Below are 24176 nucleotides of genomic sequence, written 5' to 3' on the forward strand. Positions count from 1 at the left end.
AAAGTTGAGAAACTAGTTTCAGTTGATACAAAGGTGGAAGGATACGAATCCATCATGAAGAATAGTGTTTTGGAAGTGGTCCCAAGACCAACAGATAAATCAGTTGTGGGTTGGAGATGGATATTCAAAGTTAAGTATGTAGCAAATGAAAGCATAGAGAAGTATAAGGCCAAATTTGTGGCCAAAGGATTCTCTCAGGTTGAGGGAATTGACTATGATGAAACCTTTTCTCCTGTAGGAAAATATTAATCCAATAGATCAATTCTTGCACTGTTTGCACATATGGGGTAGAAGATCCACCAGATGGATGTAAAAACAAGCTTTCTCAATGGTGTTATTGAGGAGGAAGTGTACATTGAGAAACTAGAATGTTTTGAGACAAATGATCATGAGTTTCATGTGTGAAGACTCAGGTGAGCATTGTATGGTCTCAAATAAGCACCTCGAGCTTGGTATACTCGGATCAACAGTTATCTCATTGGATTGGGCTTCAACAAAAGTGAAGCGGATGCGAAACTCTATCATATTTTAGTAGAAGGCAAATTTCTTATCATTGTTTTATATGTTGATGATTTAATATTGACAGGTGATGATCATTTGATCAACTCTTGCAAGGACAACCTTGTAAGGGAATTTGAGATGAAAGACATGGGTCACATGCACTACTTCCTCAGGCTAGAAGTATGGAAAGTTGATGGGGAATTGTTTTTGTCTCAAGTAAAGTATGCCACATAGACACTACAAATATTTCACATGGAGAGCTATAAGTCCATGGAGACACCTCTAACGATCAATCAGAGGAAGGAGAATGCCACTTAAGGTGAAGAGGTGGATGTTACCATTTACCAGAAGTTAGTGGGTTCATCGATGTATCTTGTGAACAAACGACCAGATATGTGCTATGCAGTCAACTAGTTGAGCCAAGCTATGGCTACGCCAACCAAATTGTATTGGAAGGAAGCTAAGCATGTTTTAAGGTACCTCAGAGGCACTACCTGGTATGGATTATGGTACAGATGAATAGAGGGAGTGAAGCTGTGTGGCTTCACATATGTAGATTGGGAAGGGAGTCCATCCAACCGAAATAGTATATAAAGTGGAATTTTCAGTGTTGGGTCCACAACAGTTTCTTGGTATAGTAGGAAGCAGAGGTCTGTGTCACTCAACTTGAGAGAAGCTGAATACATGGTTGCACATCAAGCAACATGTGAGGCGATCTAGATGAGAAAGATACTTGTGGGACTGTTTGGTCAGGAGATGGATCTAACTGTGATCTATTGTGATAATTAAATTTGCATTAAGCTCTCTAAGAACCTGGTATTTCACGATCGATCCAAGCATATAGATATCCGATATCATCATTCACAGGACTGTGTAGAGGAGAATAATGTAGCTATAATACATTATGATAAAGGAACAAGATGTTGACATCTTGACAAAGGCCTTGTCAAGAGGGAAGTTCAAATTCCATAGGTGTAGGATAGGGGTGGTTGATAATCCTTTCCTGCGAAGAGGGAGTGTTGAAAAGTGTAGCAAGAAGAGGCTCAATTTGAATTTACCTTGGTCAAATTGAGAAAATTCGAAATTTCCACATCAACAAACAACTTGGAGGCAGTTAACTTGTGTGACATGGCTCTTGTCACTCACTTAGCTCAATAAATTGAATTAGAGGTCTTGGAGTTCAGTTAAGCATGTGTGACTCCTAAATTTTAGTAATCCAGTTCAGTTATTTCCAGTTGTATTCAGTTAAACTAGTTCCAACTATTGATAAAACTAGTTGGAGGTTAGTTGTGCAGTGGGATAACAATATAACTCATAGACCATCTAGTTAACTAATCAATCAACCAAAAATATCTCATGCATGCAAATAATTTGAATTTCTCAACTGTGGTGGAGATTCCAAGGCAGTGTAACATCAATTGTAAACTAGTGTTGAGTGTACATGTGTTGCATTCAATTAATGATAAATCCTTGGTAATTGCACAATAATTTTGGACTAAATTCCTAAAGAATAGGGGCTAATTTCCTTAGGATTTGTGAAAGTAAATAGGAGCGAGTGTAAGCAGAGTGAGAACAAGTTTACTCTTGCAGTTTGTCCTCAGAGCGAGAGATCACAATTGTAATTGTTTCTCAGTTCACCTGATTAATGCAAACATGCTTAAGGGGTTTTTAGAAGTTGCTTTACCCTAGAATCATCTGTGTACTTGTGTATTTGATGATGCATGTTGTTCTAAATTGTGAATTAATTTCCATAGAGAAGTAGAGTAGAATTGTGTCTCTTGATTTAGATTAAATTTCTTGAGAAGTTTCAATTCTATCACCATATTTATACACAAAGGACCAACACAACACGTATTAAATCAATGCTCATATAGTACCAACATAGTTCAGGGTCACAAACTTCAAAGAACGGGTTAACGCAGAAAGAGTCTACAATTGAATGCATATACCATATATATCATGATCTCCACAACATAGAACGCACAATTCAAAACCATATGACACGTGGTCTACAAAGTATTCTACTTACATTCCACGCAAAGGAATATGATGCTTCATGGTATGGAACTCACCTCAATATACTCAAAAGATTGTCTAAACAATGCACCATAAGTTGTTAGAGACTCAACATTCAACCAAACGCCACACCAAGAGTCACAATCAAGCCAACAATTCATCGCACCATCTCCCTTTAACACACACTTCCAAAGTATTCAATGTTTCTTCATTCAACAGTTCAAAAGGATTGATGCAGAGGGACAGAGAGTGGAGGAACAAAGAATATCACAAAGAACAAAACAAAGTTTTAATGGTAGGAGTTACATAACATAAAGATAAATGGTACCTGAAGCTCTGATACCATATCAAGCTAGGTTTGTAACTTCAAATGATTATGTGATTTACATTAAGATATTATTGATATATACGTTGTGAGGTTGACTCTTGGAATTCAAATTCCAATGTCTCTTCACCTTCTCTATTTTTCTATTTATAATATTTACATGAATTTCCTAATCCCAAAGATTAGGTGTCAACACAAGTAAACTTAGGTTGAATATGGTTGATTATTGTTGACCTAGTAAACCTATGTCAACCTTTTTTTTCCAACTGAAGAAATCGTGCCTGGGGCAGCTCTTAAGCATACATAGTCCTGCCCAGGGTTGGACCACATGACTTGTGGGGACCAAACCTCCCCACAACCATTGGACCACATCCTCAGGACTAAACCTATGTCAACCTAGCCTACGATCGTTGCCTATAGTTGACTTAGTAAACCAGGTCAACCTAGTAAACCTAGGTCAATCTAGTAAGCATAGGTCAACCTAGTGAACATAGGCCAACGTATTAAACCTAGTCTAAACTGTGACAACATTTGTTTTTTGTCAAATTGTGACGTCATTTATTGTTCATCACATTACGATGTTAATTTTTCTTGATGTTTTTTGTTGTTTGTCACATTTTAATGTCATCACATTGCAATGTGGCTTGTTGGTTGTCACATTGCGATGTGGTTTGTTGATTACCACATTATGATGTTATTCTTTTATCAAGTGGTGACATCGATTATTGCTCATCACAACAACTTTTTTTGGTTTTTATTTTTGTTACATTGTGATGTCATTTATTGTCTGTCACATTCTTTATTGTTTGTCACATTGGGAACAATATTAAAGTTAATGCCCATGGTGACTATAGTTCACCATGGAAACCATGTTGACTATGGACGACTTTGAAAGTAATATCCTAATAAACATAGGTTAACTCGGTACATCTACTAAACCTAGTAAGCCTAGGTTAGGATAATAAACATAGTAAACCTAGGTCAACCTAGTAGATATAGGCTAACCTAGTAAACCTAGTTCAAATTGCGATGACGTTTATTATTTGTCAAATTGCAAAGTCATTTGTTGTTCATCACATTGCGACACCATTTTTTTTTGTTACTTTGAAATATTTTTTTTGTTTGTGAAATTTCAATGTTCTCACATTGGAACATCATTTTTTTGTCCTATTGCGACGCTGTTTATTGTTCGTCGCATTATAACTTTGTTCGTTGTTTGTCACATTGTGATGTTGTTTATTGTTTGTCATATCATGATGTTGTTTTTATTTGTAACATTGGGAATAATATTAAAGTTAATGCCCACAGTGACTACGGTTCACCATGGCAGCGATTTTGACTACGATTGACTTTGATGCTCATGTTGACTATGCTTGACGATGTTAACCATAACCAACCATAGTCAACAATAGGTAACATGTGTTAATGTATAGATTAATGTATGGTTAATATGTTATCAATGTGTTAATGTGTAATTTTATGTATTATTAATATCTCATCGATGTGCCAATGTGTAGATTAATGTGTAGGGTTGTGCTTATATTAATATATTATTAATATCCATGAGGGTTGGACTTTCCACATTTTAAGATCTTGTTTCGTAAAATGATGCATGGTCATGCATCTAACCTTTTCTTTTTTCTATTGTTCTAGATTGAAAATTGTTTGTTTTCCTTAATTTTATCTATTTCATGACCTTTTGGGGATATATATTTCCATAAATAGTGGGAGATTTTTGGTTGATACATAATGATGTTGATGCTTATCTATGCTTCTCTAATGTCAATTTTCGAACATTGTCACCAGCGGTCAATAGTCTTTGACAATGCAGTAACATTGTTGATAATGGTCATCAATGTATAACTATAGATGAATATGGTGGATCATGTGCACTATGGTTGACAATGTTAACTATGGATGACCATGGTGACCATGGTTGATGATCGTTGAGCTAGTTTGACCATGGTTGAATATGGTTGCACTATTGAAAAAGTATTCATATTATTAATAATAGTAATATTTTTATTATATTAAATCTTTTTATGCCATGACCATGGTTGACTATGCTTGACTATGGTCAACCATGATGGACTATAGAAAAATATGATTGATTGAAGTTGACCGAAAATGAATGAGGTTGATTGTTGTCAAATAAAATTGACAATGGCTTACTATGGTAAGCATATGATTGACTGAAGTTGGTCATAGTTAATTGTGGTTAACTATAAAAGTAGACTATGTTTACCTATAATAAAATTGACAATGGCTTACTATAGTAAGCATATGATTGACTGAGGTTGGTCATAGTTAAATGTGGTTAACTATAAAAGTAGACTATTTTTACCTATGTTAAAAAAAAATTACACTCTTATCCGTTTGAAGCAAGAAAACATTATCTTTTATATAAATAATATATTATTAATGTGTTATTATAAATAAATAAAAATATCATTAATGTATTAATATATAAATTAATATATGAATGCATATTTATTAATATATTATTATAAAATACAAAATTAAAATGAGATTATAAAGTTATCCAACCTTATTAATAAATCTTAAACTATATTAATAAATCCATATTAATTTTATTAAAAAATTATAAACTTCAAAAATAAATAATTTCTAAAATTTAACATCAATATTATAAAAAGTAAATAACAATAATAGCGTTATTATTTAAAAATATTTTTTTTAGCTATTTTATTAAAAATAATTCTATCCCACTAAAGTCAATTTTGCCATTTGAAAGCACTCTAATCTCTATGGGAATCACTTCTATCCCACTAAAGTCAATCTTGCCATTTGAAAGCACTGTAATCTCTATGGGAATCACTTGTAGGTTCTCACAGTCGAGAGGCTAACATACTTCGGATTTTTAACTCTCCTATCCTAAGGGCAAATATTTCAGCTTTCAATAATGTTCCATACGCAAAAATTGAAGATGACACACATTACGTATTCCTTCACGCACATGCTCTATAGTTCTACTAAACGTGAGAACCTCCCGTTTTGTGAGTTTCCATTTTGATATTGGCAATGCTTTTATCCATGTTTTACATATGTTTAATATTGTGATATTGGCAATGCTTTTATTTTACATATGTTTAATACAATATTGACAATGCTTTTATCCATGTTTTACATATGTTTAATATTGTGAGAGAAGGAACATTGGGGAAATTTCATTCTTGTAGAATTAGAGTTTTTTTCAGGAATGAAAAAGCATGATTATATTATATAAGGAATATAATGATCAAAAATACATCTGTCAGAAGGAAACTGCAGAATGTGCAAAAACAGACTAATGGGTAGTCCATTACAGGAGTATACTGAGAATATGATAGAAACAGAAAATCCAAAAAAAAACATAAATTTGAGTATCATCTAGCAAGATAGCCATATCTCTGTAATAGGCAGAGACGATATTTAGTATATACAAAACATTTGGAGAACCAAAGATCCTCCATGGAGGAGGCAGCGTTGTATAGATTTTCCAAAAAAGAGATTGATAAAATCATAAAGATGACAGCGAGGACAAAAAATACCTGACATCCTCAAGATAATAATTATGCATCAGGTAAAGAGAAATCTGTAATAGAGAACACTTGCTTGTTTGAAATTACCTTCATGTGCCAAATACCTGGAGCCGAAAACAAGCCTTCCTTTGATAAATTGTCTGCCTTCTTGTTCTGTGACCTATAAATGTGTTGTATGGAACTTCCTTCCATCCTTTCCCATAGAAAAACAATCCTGTTCATCCAACCTGCAAGGTGAGGATTGCTAATATGGATTTTCCCCAAGACAAAATCAACCATTACTTTGGAATCCCCAAAAATTGAGACAGACTGGATATTCAAGAAGATACAGAAAGAGAGAAGCCCCACAAGAGCCATCGCCTCCACTTTGCAACAAAACCTTTCCCTCCATTCCATGAAATAAGATAATGAGTGTTTTCATCCAAGATGATGTGGATACCACAGCCACAGGAGAAATTTTGTGCCGCTCCATCGAAGAATGCTCTCGGGAACTTGTTATGATGCATAACCTGCACGTTTGGATATGATCTTTTTTCCTTTGGAGGTTTACCAGGTAAGGATTCGAAAAGAGAAGATATGCTTTGGATGATTCCCATAAAAGGCTCCTTACATTCCTTAAAAAAAAATTCTTTCTCCATTTCCAAATACACCATAAAGTGATGATAAAAAACGGCCGCCAGGATTCCTTTTGCCTGCTCCACCAGACAAAAGCATCTTGAATAGATGTGTGAGTAACATGAGGGAATCCATAAAAAAGTTCCAGAGCATGCCAAATCTGCTGCGTTTTCTGACAGAGGAGGAACATGTGACAATTTGTTTCTTCCTAAGAGTTGCAAATTGAGTAGAGACACAGGCCCTGCCAGCCCCTCTTTTTTAAATTATCCCAAGATAAGTTCCTATTGTGGAATACCAGCCACGAGAAAAAAATAGATTTTGAGAGGCAACCTGATTTCCAGAAGGATGATGGAAAAATAGAGCTGGGAGTAGCATTTCTTGTGGATATCAGATTCAGGTAAATATCTTTTACACGTACCTAGGATATCCCTTTTATGTCTTTCCAAATAACGACATCAGAATCTAATGAGTGATATATACCACAGCTTCTCAGAGAAACTTTTAAATTCGTCCACTGTCTTGCAACAATTCTAGACATCCCCATGTCGACATCTTCTTTCCAAATGGGTAAGGGTCCTTGCCATCTTGCAATAATTTTGTCCCAGGTAAAATAACTTTGTCTGTGGAAAAAGTTAAGGAGCTCCCCAGGCAAAATGATTTGCTCCTGTTCACTTAAAAAAGAATCAAGTCCTATGAGAATCTTGCTGCCAGTTTGGAAGCTCCAAATCAGATTTTTTAAGAAAAACCCTTCTATCTTACGGAAACTTAGCCATATTGCTAAACCATAACTAGATCCGATTCTTCCCAATCTGAACCAGTATGAGATATCCTTATTGCCCATATACTTCTTTTTTATGGTATTTCTCCATGGACCCTCCCCAAAAATCCCTCTCCATAGGGATTTGCAAAGAAGGGCCTTTCCAAAGCTCCTTAGATTCAGCAGACCCCACCCCCCAAGATTTTTCGGCAGTGAGATGGCTGATAAGTTAGACAAATGATATTTTCTTTTCTCGGCCTGGCCACCCCAAATAAAATTAGTTGTTATCTTGTTCATTTTTTGAATAATGCTTGCAGTGAGAAAGAAAAGATGCGCCCAATATACCGCGAGCTGAGTTAGAACTGACTGAGCCAGAATGACTCTTCCTGCCAATGAAAGGCACTTGTATTCCCATAACGAAATCTTTTTGTAGTATCTTTCTGTAATCCACAGCCAGTCCATTGTAGAATATCCATTAGCTTTTAACTGGAAGCCTAAATATTTCATTCCCTGATTGATGGACCGCGCCTCAATCCCAAAGAGGGAAGATATCCATTCTATTAATTCCATATTTGCATCATTGTGAAGGAGATTAGATTTGGATTCATTTATTTGTAAGCATGTGGCCTTTTGGAAATTTTTGAGGATATCATATAAGCATAACCATGTGAGCCTGCACAGCATTCTGAAAATAAGTATATCATCAACAAAAAGATTGTGCGATATATAATTGTTCCTACAGATCCTCAGTGGCTGACACCTGTTCTCACTAACTGCCTTGTTGATGTGTAGGCTTAAGGAGTTCATTGCCAAGATAAACAATAAGGGAGATAGCAGGCATCCTTGGCGCAGACCCCTAGCAGCAAGAAAAAAAGGAGATGGGGTCCCATTTATTATAACCGCATAGTTCACCTTCTCCACGTAGGCCATTACCCAGTTTATCATATTTGCTCTCAGTCCAATCTTTGCAAGAAGGCATCTGATGAAGCCCCAATCAATGCAATCATACGCCTTTCGGAGATCAATTTTGAAAATGGCAGCTTCAATTTTTTTTTTTGCATGGAAAATAAAGCCTCCTGTGTATTTGCAACAACGTCCAAAATATTTCTTCCTTTCAGAAAAGCATGTTGATCCCTTGTTAAATACTTAGACAGAGTTCCTTTTATCCTTTCAGCGATAATTTTGGAAATGATTTTGTATGAAATGTTACAAAGAGAAATCGGCCTGTAGTCTTGAAAGGATTCCGCTTCCCTTTTCTTGGGGATGAGGGCGATATGAGTGGACGAGGTAATCTGGTGAATGTTGCCTGATATTCTTGAGCCCTCAACCATCCTTAGAAGATCTTGTTTGATAAGATCATAAAAGTGAATGAAAAATTCGATCGTCCAACCATCTGGACCAGGGGATTTATCCTTTTTAAAGGATTTCATGGTTTCTAAAAGTTCTTCCTCAGTTATTGGCTGAAAGAGATGATCATTATGTTCCTCGTCAAACATTTGAGGGAAAAGCTCTATTCCCCACAAAATGTCATGTATCCTGCAGTCATCAGATCTACTGTATTGGTTTCCAAAATACCTCACGGCTTCTCTTGAGATGTCTTGTTGACAGTATAGAAAGTCTCCCTTTTCGTCCTTTATTTTCCATATAGAATTCTTTTCTCTTCTTGAGCTAGCAAATCTGTGAAAAAATTTTGAGTTCCTGTCTCCTTCCTTTAGCCAGTTTGCCCTGCTTTTTAATCTCCATGATACCTCTTCCTGTTCCAAGATTTTGCACTTACTCCTTTGCAATTCCTTTATACGACATCTCATGTTGAAAGGGATACCTTGAGCAGCTAAGTTTCCAGAGATGCTATCCAATTCCTTCTGTATTTCCCTCAGGGCAGATCTGTTTTGCTGCCTTTTCTTATACTGCCAATATTTTACAAAATTTCTAATGGACTCCAACTTATCTTTGAAGGTTAGGAAAGGAGGCATATTTTCATTTGATGATAATTCCTTCTATTGTCTGATTTTAGCTTCATTGAAATCAGTATCAACCAAGCATAGCCTGTTAAATTTAAAGGGATATCCTTTCCTAAATCCTTTTTCTCTCCATCCTAAAAAGATCGACCTATGGTCTGAAATAAAAACATTTCCAATTGAGGTAAAAGGCATGCCTAGTCTATCAATTATACTTTCATGTAGAATGAAACGATCCAGTCTTTTTTCTATATATGCTCCTTCAGATCTTCCATTGTCCCATGTTGGCATCATTTTCGGCGGATTTATGTCCACCAAATTCCTGTGCAGCAGCTCATATTTAATACGGTCAGCAAGAGGATCTTTTTCCCGACTATTTCCCCAAATGTCATCAGAGCTTAGCGTGACATTTAGATCTCCTGCAATCATCAAATACTCAATATCAATAATTTTTGATGCAAAAAAAATTTCGCAGTAAGTTATCATGTTTTTGTAAGGGGCATACATGTTTAAAATGTTTATGGGCCAATCCTTCCCTCTAATAGACACCGATATGAGAATACCGACAAAGCATTTGTATGCTTTTGCCCTGATCCAATCAAGGTCCCATAAGACTGCTAAGCCCCCAGAAAGACCATTTGCCTCCAGCGCAACCATATGCCAAGTAGGTAACATTTTTCTGAAATAAGAAATAGATACAGGAATGTTGTGCATGGTTTTTTGGATCAGAATGATTTTGGGTTGATTCTCAAAGAAAAGATTCTTTAGGGCAAGAAATTTTCGACCAGCACCCAACCCCCTTATATTCATGGATAAAATGAAAGTCATTTAGAAGGCTTCGCGGCCACACTTGCTCTAAGAGGCCCTTCTTCCGTCATATCAATGATAGGCACATCTACTAAAGAGAGATTTCGAACTCCTCTGCCAACACCATCCGCCCTTCCTCTAAAATGCCTGCTCCCTCTATTATTTTTCCTTCTTACTGTAATATTTTTTTGCAGAGTTTGGACTTATTTGCGGGGAGGAAGGCTTTCCTAGTTTATGAATGGTTAGGGGCCTGAGCTCAATCGATTTCTTGCTAAGGAGGTAGTCCAGGTCACTACCAATCGAATTTGACGGGGAGGATATAGGAGAATTTAGAGGGGTCGCCGAAACCATAGGCTCCTTACCTTTCAGAGATTGAGGCAATCCCCTTTTCGATGAAGGAGAGGAAGATGAGATTAAATTGATATGAGAGTCTGCTTTGAAGGAAAGTATAGGTTTGGGAACCGAAAGAGGGACAGGAGAATCTTTGCCCATAATAGGTTCTGAGGGGGAGTGCACAATAGGGTGGAAATTCTTTTTTCAGATGAGTCGCGAGGTCTACTCAAACTTTTTGACAAGATGCTTTGATTTTGAGTATATGATGTAGGGGAGATATGTAGCTGGGGAGAAGATTTCTGATCAGGGGAGGAGAAATTTTGACAGTCATCTATAGGATTAAGAACCCCCTGCACTTTATCAGAATCTAAAGGAGATGAGCTAAAAGGAGAGGTTACCTTTGCCAAGTCTGAATAAGAAGATCTTGTCCCTTGTATATTTTTTGTTGTAGGATATTTACCATGATACATTCGTTTTTTTAACACAGGACGACGAGGACAGTTATTCTGAAGATTCCCTGTCTTGTGGCATACTGAGCACCTGAAGGGGACCCCCCAAAAGTCCAATCTTTGATTAATCTTTAAATCCCTCCATGATATCTCGATGTGGTCTGGGAATCCTCCTCTATAGGCTTTCTTGATGAGAACCCATGCAACACGTTTATCTTTCTCCCCCAGACATCTAGGATCCACATAAACACATCTTCCTAAGGCATCCCCTATCTCATATAAAGTTTCCTTTGACCACAACTCCAGGGGAAGACCAGGGAGTTTTACCCAAATTAAATTATTTAAGGGAGTATTCTTCAACGGATTATATCTGATGTACCATTTGTGAAGCACCAGGAAGCTCCTTCCCTGAACCCATGGACGAGCCTGAACAGTACAGTACCACTCCTTCATCAGTTTTGCTATAATGGGGATGTAGCCAATCAAAGGTTTCCATTGTGACTCTAACCATTTTCTCATCCTGGCATCGTCCATCTCAAGGAAATACCACCGGCCATCCAATGCGAGCTGCTGCAAGCTTTCAATACGATCAGTAAGATAAATGTTGTCTATCTTAATCGCAGTTGGTGGCGGAATGGTTTTTACATGTTTTTTATCCTTCTTGAAACCAACTGTGGGCTCATGTTCTACGAATTCTCTCTGGAAGAGATCACTTCGGATACCTTCCCGAGATGATTGAGGATTATGACAACACTTTCTAGCCAGGTCATCTGTTTGCATCGAGGGAAAGACAGTCACGTCAGCCAGCGTGGACTGCCAATTGTTTGTCAACGTGGCTGCGCCCTTACGAGACTCAACCAGAACAGCTGCGTGGACCATGGTCTCCGTGGCTAATGCGTCCAACCCCCAGTCCATAAAAAATCCTCCCCCTGTGTACTGTGAGATCCTTAAAAAGGGATTATCCAGAACAGGTTATATTTCATACCATAAATTGACCTGACCAAACCCGAAATATAATACCCTGAGCGAAATAAAATGAAGATTGGCTGACTAAAGCACTGATAGGACGAAGTTTCGGGAACTAAACAACATCCATTCCCATGCCGGTAATCAGATACCAAAAAGGCAAATGTAGTCTTTCACCCATGTGAACAGCCAGCAAATTGTCAACTTGGCGAGGCCCCTAGCGGACTCAGCTAGAATAGATACTTATGGCATGGTCCTCGAGGCCATTGCAACTGATCCCCAGACCATCGTAGAATTAGAGTTATCAAAGTAGAATATCCCAGTGTTAGTGTTAGTGTCAGAAGATGATCTCAGTATTGGAAGAGGCAGAATATTAATGTAGCAAATTGATATTCTTCTGCAATCATATAGATTGTTGAAATTTTTTGAAACATTTGACTTGTCCTCAATACATATAATGCATAATTCAAATTCAAAAACAATTATAACTATTTATTTTTCATTTTTCAACTATCTTATTTATTCAAATAATAAAAAATGGCTCAATCATGACAGTATGATTCTTATATTAAAAAACATATAAACTTCAATACCATGAATATGTCTACTATTCCTAAAGTATTCTAACTTCCTCAACTTTATAACTTCCTTGCATTAAAGGAATAAAATCAATTCATACTATTCAGTTATTTTAAGATTATAGTTTTACTCCGAAAACAATGGAAATTTTAGGATTATTTTAATAAAAAATTGATTAAATTTTTTTAGAAATTCTAGTTTTCAAGATTTATTTTTAGCTCTTGAAATTTTTCATAATGTTAAATCATAATATTTAAGCATACTAAATCATTTCTATTATAAAAAAAAAAAAATATTAAACACTCCCAAAATTAAATATCGGGAAAAAAATTCTTATCAAATTCCAATTAAATTTAACCGCATTGCCCCTTGTGACCTTGGTTACGTCCTAAACAAGTAAAGAATGTGGTTGCTTTTCATTTGCATGGGATTTGGTGACAGCGCACAGCCGAGAATGAATTTTCATTGGTTTGTAACTGCGACCGTAGATTTGGAGCTGATGAGTGAAGCCCCCGACTTCACGGTCAAGTGGGTTTCATAAATCCGTGGAAGAAGTAGCAGATGCGTGAATCGAAATTCCCAGGCCCGAGCAGCGGGGTGTCCACTCCTTAGGGAACGGGGCGACCCCACACCATCCAACCCGATCCAGGAAAATAATCACATTATTTTAACGTTTTATTAAATGAAAAAGTCACTTGCAAAATTAGGGTTTTAGTTAAAGTCACTTGAATATTAATTTATTTACTATTTATTGAATATATAAGATGTCATAATACATACATATTGCTTAATTAATATTGTTTATATTAATATATATATTTGTGTGTGTTTTTTTATTAATATATAATTGTTTATAATTAAATTTATTAAAATATGTTTTTAATATAATAATAAGTCATTTTAAATTAAAAATATTGTAAAAAAATTATAATTGATGTAAATAGAAATAATAAAAAAAACAAAAATCAAAAATCAAAAAAATAAATAAAACTAAAAATAAAAAATTAGTAACTAATAAAAATGAAAGTCACTAAACAACCCATAATAAAACCTCCACCAATCACCTTATAAATAAATAAATTTAAATAATAATAAAAAATAAATTCCTAATATCAAACTATGAATAAATGCAATAATTTTTTAATAAAAATAAATTAATACCTCATCAAAAATAAAACTAAATGCTTTATATCATACGTATAGCAAATATAATAAATTAATAAATAACCTATAATAATGGTAACATAAGTCATAGGCCTTGCATTAGCTGATGAGATATAAATGATGTTCTAGAAGCTACCGTAAATCCGAGATGACTTGTCCTTCGAGATATGACTGTTAGCTAGACAATGTTTGTATTTTCACAAGGCTTTTTAGGTAGACCACATTTAGAAGAATTTCGTGGACGCTTTTTGAACTCTTAACTGGGGTTAATGATCCAAAAGGTAAAGTGGAATGTTTGTATTTTTAATTATTTGTACCAAAAGATAAAATAAAATTTTTATTATTCAAACAACTTCAATATGTATATTAAGCTTATACTTTTTTTCATTTTTAACTTTTTAAACAATCAGCGTATCATATATATTAAATATTTTTATCTTAATTTTTAATGTTTATAAAAATATTTTTTTAAATTTAATAATTTAAATTATTATTTTTAAATTTAATTATTTTAAATTAAATTTAAAAATAAAATAATCATAGTTTAAATGTATATTAATTATATAAAATATTTTATAAAACTTTAAAATTTATTTATTTTATGTTAATTATTATTATACTTTTTTTTCATTTTTAATTTTTTAAACAATCAGCGTATCATATATATTAAATATTTTTATCTTAATTTTTAATGTTTATAAAAATATTTTTTTAAATCTAATAATTTAAATTATTATTTTTAAATTTAATTATTTTAAATTAAATTTAAAAATAAAATAATCATAGTTTAAATGTATATTAATTATATAAAATATTTTATAAAACTTTAAAATTTATTTATTTTATGTTAATTATTATTTAAAATAGATTTTTTCATCACTTGCAAAATAATTTTAAGAAAAAAAATTTATTGTTTTTTTTGGGCTTGACATGAGTGTCTAATATAGTTAATGTTGCAGCTAGTTCCTGTTCAATATCTTCTACTCCTTGGGGTTGAGAAGTCTCCTCAAGACTTACTCTTCCTTCTCATCTCTTCTTCTCCTTTCATATTTGCTTCTCCTTCTTCTATCTCTACCGCCTCTTTTTCCATTGTTTTTCTCTCTTCCTCTTCTATTCTTGTTGCCTCTTCCTCCGTTTTTGCTTCTTCTTCTTCCTCTATTTTTCCTTCTCTTCCTCCAATACTAGAGGCTGGAGTCTCTCTTGGTGTGAGGGCATGGGTTTCTATGAAAGTCTCCCTAACCATGTCAACAAATTTATTCCATATGATAGGAATCCTCAAATGGTTTAGAGAATCCACCACTATTAACGTGATGAGGCCATGGTGAGCTAAATGTTGGTGTTTTCCTTCCCTCAGCTTCTGACTCACCTCCACAATTGATTGTAGGAGGAAATGTGGGACACTAAGTCTTTGAGGGAGAGGTAATTCTTCCTTGAATATAAGCTCCTGGAGCATCCTGAAGAGGTAGGCATAAACCACACTCAATCTTCCTTCACAAGATATGTACTTGAGTATATGGTGAGCTACCTTATCCCAACGGTAAGGTAAAATTTCTCTTCTCACTCCATTCTTGTCTTCTAGATGCTTCTCTTTTGAAGGGAATAAGTTTTTCCTAGCTATGACACTTACTTGTTTGTCTTATTTGCTCCACCTAATTCCTAGAGGCAAGGTGGTCACTCTGCCTATGGTTTCAGGATTGAGAGAGATGGCTAACCCTTTTATAACAGTTGTAGCATTGTCTTCCTCTTGAGATTGCAATGGAATGGCAAATTCATGGGCAAGATCATCATCATAATCCTTTATCAACTCAAAGAAACGGAACCACTGGTGTCTTTTGAAGATGTCAACTACAGGAGGGTGTTGGTGAATCCTCTTGGTGTCTGAGGGTTCCCTTCTATTAAATCCTCCCTCCATCTCTTCTCTATTACTTCTTGATGCAATGTAGGTGTGGAACTAAAAAATTTCAAACAATCTCAGTGGTGAAACAGTGGCAAAGTGATTGGTAGTAGTGAGAAAGAAAAGTGCTCGAATTGATATCGACCAAACTATTTTCTCTTCTCTTAACCACAACAAACTTCAAAAAGACCTCCTACTGATCAATTGATGTTATAAGCTCTTAATTTCAAGAAGACTTCTCATGCAATTGGATGTAGAAACGAGGAAGGACGGTGTCACTTACTTCTCGTCAGATCAATTTTGGGTGTGCATGAAGGTTTTGAGACAATATTGAGCCAATGTGACTCCTTTTTCTCCTTCCAACTCCTCCTGTAGCTCCTCTCAGCCCTCCCATAGAACTTGCAGGCATGCCTATAACTTTCTCCTGTAGAACTTGTAGATAGTATTCGAAACTCCTCGATGGAACCCTAGGTTGTCTGATGCACTAGCTCGCTCTTCCTTCCTCTACCTATTTTTGGAATGAGTGATGGTGCAAATGAAGTTGATCCAACACATAATATCCTCTTTTGGTTAAAATCTTGGAGCGCTCTAGTGACTTGGCATTAACATGAGTTTCCTCTTTTGGACCGTTGTCCCCACTAACTGTAATCATTTATCTCTCGTGATTATCACCCCACTCTTTGAGGACACCACTTCATTTTGAGTTGACATTTCCACATTGCATGGGTGACTTAAATCACACTTGAGTTTACTAGTCGAGGGTGGCCAAGTTCACTAGCCACCTCTAGCCTATTAAAACACCTTTTCTCGCTCAAAACACATTTTAGTCATTTTATGCATAGGGAGGAGGTTAGGGTTGCCATTCCTGAGCCTACCAATGGATTGAACTATTTAAGAGGTTTGCATGTTGGAGCTGGAGCATATATCATTATGATTAAGGGAGTTGACTCTTTGACTTATTTCTTGTGCATGTCTTCATTCTTGATGATACCTTGACTGTTGCTATTGTTGTGTGTGTGCAGGTGCCTCTCTGATGTCCAAGATACTGCTACTAGTGGAAGGCCTCCTTGAGAATGATGTTTCTCTTCATAGCTTCAAACAAATCTCCAACATCCCTTCTAGTGGTGGAAATTTTTTTTATCAGTGATTGTTGTTGTGGCTGCACAGACTGTTACAGGAGGAGTTTCTTCTTGTAGCAGTCTTTTGATCCCCCCTTGAGGTCTTCAGTTTGCATGAGGGAGATGATGAAAATCCATGATGATAGGGTTAAATTCATGAAGGAGTAGTTTATACACTGTAGAGATAGAAAATAGTGGCTTTTGTGTGTTTTTTCTAAGGCGAGACAAAGTGGAGAATTTGAACAAATTTTTGGTGAAATGGAGTGGATGGGTGATGGATGGATGATGCAAAAATCATTGGAGGACCCTCTTTATCATTTCTTAGATTCATAATGGTATTTTGGGTTGTTTTCCTCCTTTGATCTCCTCATGTAGCTTCGCAGGCTCCTCCTGTAGCATTACAGGACCTCTTGTAGCGATATATGTCCTTCTTGTAGCATCACAGAGAGGAGGTGAAAATTGGATTTCTTGATGATGGGATGGTGGGGAGATATATTCATATGAATGGAGAGGATGGATATGAGGTGTATGGATGGAGGGATGGATGATAACTTGTAGGTTTTGGCCTATAGACATGAAATTTTCCATTGTGTACAATCTTGCATAACAAGAGAAAGGTTAGCAGACATGATATAAGCTTATTTCTTGTTCTTCTTTTATTCTCTTTTTATATATTTTTTTTCTTTTTTCTTGAGACACACACGTTGCCTCAGAGGAGGTTTTCAACCTGCATTCCTACCGTAGGTTCCTCAGAGGAGGTTTTCAACTAGGGATATTTATTATTTCTCCTTTCTATTTTTTCTCCTGGGCTGCCTTAGAGAGGTTTCCAACCTTGGAGTTGGCCTCAAATGCATCATAGAGGTTTTCATCGAAGCCTCTTTTTTTTTTCAAATTTCTAGGAATGTTGTGGACTAGAAGCTATGAAACTCCCAATCACATTTAATTCTTTGCTGACATAACTGATAAATTCTTCCTTGGACAGAGGTCTTCTATATAGCTTCAACCTATAACCATTTACAAGTAAGGGACTTCCTTCCTCATCAATGGTTATGATCGAGACATATCCATTTTCATGACACTTCTCTACTAAGTATGGACCCAACCAAATTGTCATTAGCTTCCCTTTAAAACCTTTGAACCTAGAATCATATATCAGGGCCCAATCCCCTTCTTGAAAAGTATTTTCCATGATATTCTTGCCATGCCAGACCTTGCTTTGCAGTTGTATGACTTCAGTGTGTAAGAGAGCTTGCATTATGAACTCATTTAAGCCATTCAGTTGGAGAAACCTTTCTTGTTTTGCTGTGGTGACATCTAAGTCCAACTGAGCTTCCATTCTCAAAGTGTTATATTCAAACTCAATAGAAAGAAAATCCTTCTTCCCATAAACCAAGTCATATGGAGTGAATCCAGTGGTATTTGTCCAAGTGATGGGTTAGGCCCAAGTGGCCTCTACTAGTCTCTCTGCCCATTCTTTCCTGATGCTGCTAACAACCTAGGTTGGGATGCTCTCCACTACTTTGTTTGTGACCTCTACTTGTCCATTTTATTGAGGGTGATAGGCAATGAATGTCTTGTGCTTGATATGGTTCTGCCTCATGAGATCTTCAATCAAATTGGATGTGAATTGTGCTCCTTGATCATTGACTACCTCCCTTGGATACTCAAACTTGTAGAAGATGTTTTCTCTTAAAGAAAATTCCACTTTCTGCTTTGATTGCCTTTGTCTCGACCCACTTTGTCAATTAATCAGTGCACACAATGATGTACATTTTCTATCCTGATGGTGGATTAATTGGCCCAATGAAATCCATGCCCCACTTGTCAAATGGATCTAAGGCCACTTGAGGTTGTAGGGGAATTTCATCCCTGGGTGGTGGTTTCCCCATCCTTTGGCACTGATCACATCTAGTGGTGTATCTCCTTGCATCTTGATGTAAAGTGGACCAATAGTAACCAACTTGTAAAACTTTAAAGGCTGCCCCTTTTGCAGCAAAATGACCTCCACAAGGTCCATCATGACATGCTGAGAAGATGTCAAAGACATCCTCTTATCTTACACATCTCCTCAAGATCTGATATGGTCCCAATTTAAAAAAATTGCCCCTAATCCAAGTGAAAGGAGAGAGTTTCCTTACAATCTTGATTTTCTATCTCGATGATAGATGAGGAGGGAAACTCCCAGCAACCAAGTAGTTTTCTATGTCAACAAACTAAGGAGAAAGCACCGAGATGGAAAGAGGTGCTCATCTGGAAGTTGATCATCCACCATCTCTTCATTACTTGTAGGCAAGGTTAACTGGGACAAAAAATCTGCAACCACATTTTCTTTCCCTGGTTTGTCAATAAGAGTCAAATCAAATTGTTGTAACAATAACAACCATCTAATTATCCCAACATTGACATCGGGATTGTTCATCAAACATTTAATGGTTACATGATCAACAAAATGTTGGGACTGAGTGATATAGTGCCTGAATTTGTTTAAAGAATGTACTACAACTAAGAGTTCTTTTTGAGTGACAATGTAATTCAACTCAACTTTAGACAAATTATTACTAATAAAATAAATAGAATAAGGCAACTTATCCTCTACTTGTCCTAGGCTCCCCCTATAGCTTTATCTAATGCATCCGTATGGATATGGAAAGGCAATACCCTGTTGGGGCTCCTTAGGATGGGTGCAATGGTCAAATTTTCTTTCAACACTTCAAGGGCCTCTTGACAATTGTTGGTCATATAAAAATATGAATCTTTGGCCAATAAAGAAAACAAAGGTGAAGCCACTTTACTAAAGTATTTGATGAATCTCCTATAATACCTAGCTAGTCCTAAGAAACTCCTGAGATCTCTTTGTTTTTTAGGGGTAGGGACCCTTTTGATGATGGAAATTTTGTTTGGGTCAACCTGTATCCCTTGCTTGGATATGTAATGGCCAAGGACAGTCCCCTCATTCACCAAGAACTCACATTTTTCATGGCTTAGAGAGAGATTCATTTCAATGCATTTCTTCAAAGCCTTGCACAGATTGGAGAAAGCTTCATGGAAGTCACATCCATAAGGAGTGAAATCATCCATGTATATTAAAACAAATTCATGAACCAATTCAACAAAAATATTCATAGGTCTAAAATGGGCCTCCTAAGGAAATAATAAAATAATCGTGGAAATAATAAAATAAGATTAGATTACATCATCAAATTTTAAAGGGAAAAAAAAAAACTAAATTTCAACTCGTATTTTCAACTTATCTCCCTATGGATTTACTCAAATTTCAAGCGGGAACAATTGTTGGATGTAGAATTTGAATCCTCATCCAAGGAGTACCCATGTTGCATACTTTCGATGAACCTTGCTACATGAAAAATGAGAAATACATGAAAAACGTGATTGCAATCATGTTTTTCATGTATTTCTCATTTTTCGTGTAGTAGGGTTCATCGAAAGTATGTAACATGGGTACTCCTTAGATGAGGAATTAAAATTTTCATCCAATGAGTACTCCCAGTTGAAATTTTAGTAAAACCTTAGGGAGATGAGTTGAAATACGAGTTGAAAGAAATAGTTTTATTATTTTATTATTTTTAATCTTTTTACTTTTTTACTCCAAAAATGGTGAATCATCCCCCATGGTTGACATCATCATCTTGAGTCCTATTGGTTCTTATAAAGTTTATTTTGGTTGTACATTTTTCTTAGGAGGCCCATTTTAGACCTCAAAATTTCTCGAATGAAACTGACCTTTGTAAAGTAGCATGAGCATTGCACAAACCAAATGGAAGAACTCTATAAGCAAAGGTACCCCAAGGACATGTGAATGTGGTCTTATCTTAGTCTTCAGGGTTGATATGGATTCGGTTATATCCACTAAATCCATCTAGGAAGGAGAAGAATTTCTTCCCTGCAAGACCATTTAGGACTTGGTCAATGAAGGGAAAAGGAAAATGGTCCTTCTTTGTAGCCTTGTTGAGTTCCCAATAATCAACACAGATTCTCCACTTCCCATTCTTTTTAGGAACTAACACAAGAGGTGACACCCACTCACTATCTAAAATGGGGTATATGAACCCTACATCCAGTAGTTTTTAAAGTTCTTCTTTCACAATGTCTGTAAGAGATGGGTTCATCCTTCTCTGGGGTTGGTGCACAGGCTTTCATCCCTCCTTTATGTAAATATGGTGAGTACAAACTGAGGGATGCACACCTTTCATTTCCTTATAATCCCAAGAAAAATCATCCAGGTATTGCCTCATAACTTTGCACAATTGTTCTTCCTGTTTGGCCAAGAGAGAAGGGTTGATCTTTAAGGTTATGGATGGGCCGAACTCTACAATGTTGACATGTTCTAGACTTGAATCAATAGGGCATCAGTTAGCCCAAGGATTACTCCTAGATTCTTTCATCAACTCATCAATTGGTGTAGGAGTGGGAGGTTGATTCTGAAGGATATGGTCAATGAGGTCATCTTCATCAGGTTTCCCCCCTCCTGTAATGGAATCTAGAGTGCAGATTAGGTGGGAGGTGGTGTGATATAGTTCGTCTTCTTCCTTCTCTTATAAGCACAAGGGCAAGTAATGCTCAATAGAAGGCTAAGCAGGAGGATACAATACCACATGTTTTGACAAATGTCCATTCTTAATGGTCATGTTCCAAACCCTACAACTGATGTAAGCATTGATAGTGGCTAACCATGACCTTCCCAAGATGAGAGGATAACAATTAAACTTGGTTTTGGGCTGGATAACTAGGAAATCAGTAGGATACTCCCAAGAGTCAATGGAGACCATAACATCTTCAACAACTCCCTCAGGAGATATTTCGGATCTGACTGCAAGCTGCAACACTGTGGTCGTCTTTCTCAAAGCCCCTTGGAGATTTATCTTTAACATGGTTTCCTTAGTCATCACATTGACTGCAACCGCAAGATCAATCAGGGTGTTAGGGACTATAAGGCCATTAAAGTGCACATCCACTACTGGGCTTCTAAGGTTTATATATTTTGGAAAGATCACCCACCTAAGCATTAAATAAGATAATTTCCCAACAACATTTATGGTGGGGGTATCTCTTTTTCTTCTCCCAAGATTTTTGAAACATTTCTCCTTGACGAGCTTATTATAGATGGGCACATCTTTAATAGCCTAGGGAAGGGGTATCTTAACACACAAATTCTTCAATTTTCCCAGAAGTTAAACCTCTTTTTGGGTATGCTGGCTAGGTGGATCAACTTCTCAGGAAAAGGAGGTGGATTAACTTGAGGAGCATGCTCTTCCTTCTCTTCTTCAAGCTCTTCAGATGGAGAAGGTGGGTGGTTATTTGGAAGCACTTTCCCAGACCAAAGGTTAATCTCTTGGATTTCCACAACATAAGCAGGATAGGATGTATCTCCACTATAGACTTGTTGTACTTGCTTGTTGTTCCAATTCGGATTTGGTTGAGCAGGAATTTGAGGTTTCTTAGGTGGAGTAGGATGAGTGAGGTTTGGTGGAGGTTCGAGTGGAGGCAATAAAGCATGAGGGTGGTTGACTTGAGGCCTCCACCCTTGTAATAGGTTTCCCCATTGAGAAGATTGGGGTGGATATGGATGAAAAGGATGGTTAACAGGTTGAGGAGGATATGGAGGAGCATAAGGCCATAAGGAGGTGTGGACTAGGATGGATGAGTGGAAGAGTACCAGGGTTGCAAAGGTGCATTATGATTTGGATTGTAATAAGAGTAGTGTGCACCTTGCATGCCTTGTTGATATGGTCGAGGTCCTTGAGGCCTTCTTTGATTAATGAAGAAAAGTTGCTCTGACCCCCCTTCCGCCCCTTGAAATACAACTTTTAGTCCTAGCAAAGAAGGAATTTTTTCTGTTGCATGATTTTCTTCACAGACTAGGAAGACCTCTATGACATTTAATGGGCACTCATCTTTTGGTGCATCTAGGGCAAAAAATCGCTAGTGCCCTTTTTGCTTCCTCCTGTTTTCTTTTGATTTGCATGGTATCCATTTGCAATGCAAAGGTATGGAACATTTCACCCTTGAAATCCTCCAACATGTTACCTATCTCATTCTTAATGGATGTTGTGGAGGGAGAGGAACTAACCAAGCCTTGAATAGCCCTGACCTTCTTCCTGGCAACCCTAGAGTGATTTTTGAACACAAATTTGATGTCATAATAGGATAATTGATAGATATCTCCTCCAGACAACATGTTGAGGGTTTCCAACATATCCTGTCTGATTCCTCGGAGAAGAAATATCTTGAGTGACTCAAGATCAAGGGTGCAGTTGGCCCTCCTATAATTGAGTTGAAATATCTCCTCAAAGCCTTCTGGGGATTCATCAGGTCCAAGAGTCATCCTAGAGATTTCTTAATTGGTTTCTTTGGACCTACAATAGTCCCTGTACTTGCTATTGAAGGCCTGTTGCATTTGGGATCATGTAGTGATGCTACCCCTAGGCAAACCCATAAACCAACGCAAGGCTACGTCTTTAAGGGTAGAGGGGAATAACTTTAGCTTTTGCTCATTAGAGGCATAGTCATAGTTCCTATAGAAAACAACAAATTCAAACATGAAGGTGTCAAGATCCTCAAAGGTTAAGCCATGGAAGTGTGGAAGGGCATTAGGGCTTATGTTCTTCATTCTAGTCTCTCCATTGGTATCTCTAATAGGGAAAACCTCATTGTCCCTATTTTCATCCATAGTTTAGGTAGGTGAAATGGCTTCTTCTACTACCCCAATAGGTTCTTAAAAAATTTCAGGTTTCTCACCTAGAGGGTTTTCTAACTCCCCTGTAGTCAGAGAGGGAAGCTCACATTCACTGAAGAAGAGTGAAGGTTAACTGTTTGAGGGTGTGGAGGTTTTTGGTAAGAATTTTCCTTGATTATCCTTACTCCTACGAGGCATGAAATAAATATTTTTTGATTTTTTCACTTTTTCAAAAACTGTATGCAAAACAGAAAATAATGCTTAAGAATAAAAAAAATATACTTAGACACCTCCCTGGAAATGGCACTAGAAAGTGATGAGCCCTAGTATTGCACCAAGAATGTTGCAACTCCCAAGGGCTCCTCAACTCAAATTATCAACCCAGGGTTCATACAAACTTCGAGGTGACAGTGTTATATGCACAACAGATAGGATTCCACTCATGCCACCCTAAGTTA

Source organism: Pinus tabuliformis, chromosome 1_2, assembly GCF_031772625.1.
Source record: "Pinus tabuliformis cultivar Carrire ecotype Pingquan chromosome 1_2, CPIR1, whole genome shotgun sequence".
Lineage (NCBI taxonomy): Eukaryota > Viridiplantae > Streptophyta > Pinopsida > Pinales > Pinaceae > Pinus > Pinus tabuliformis.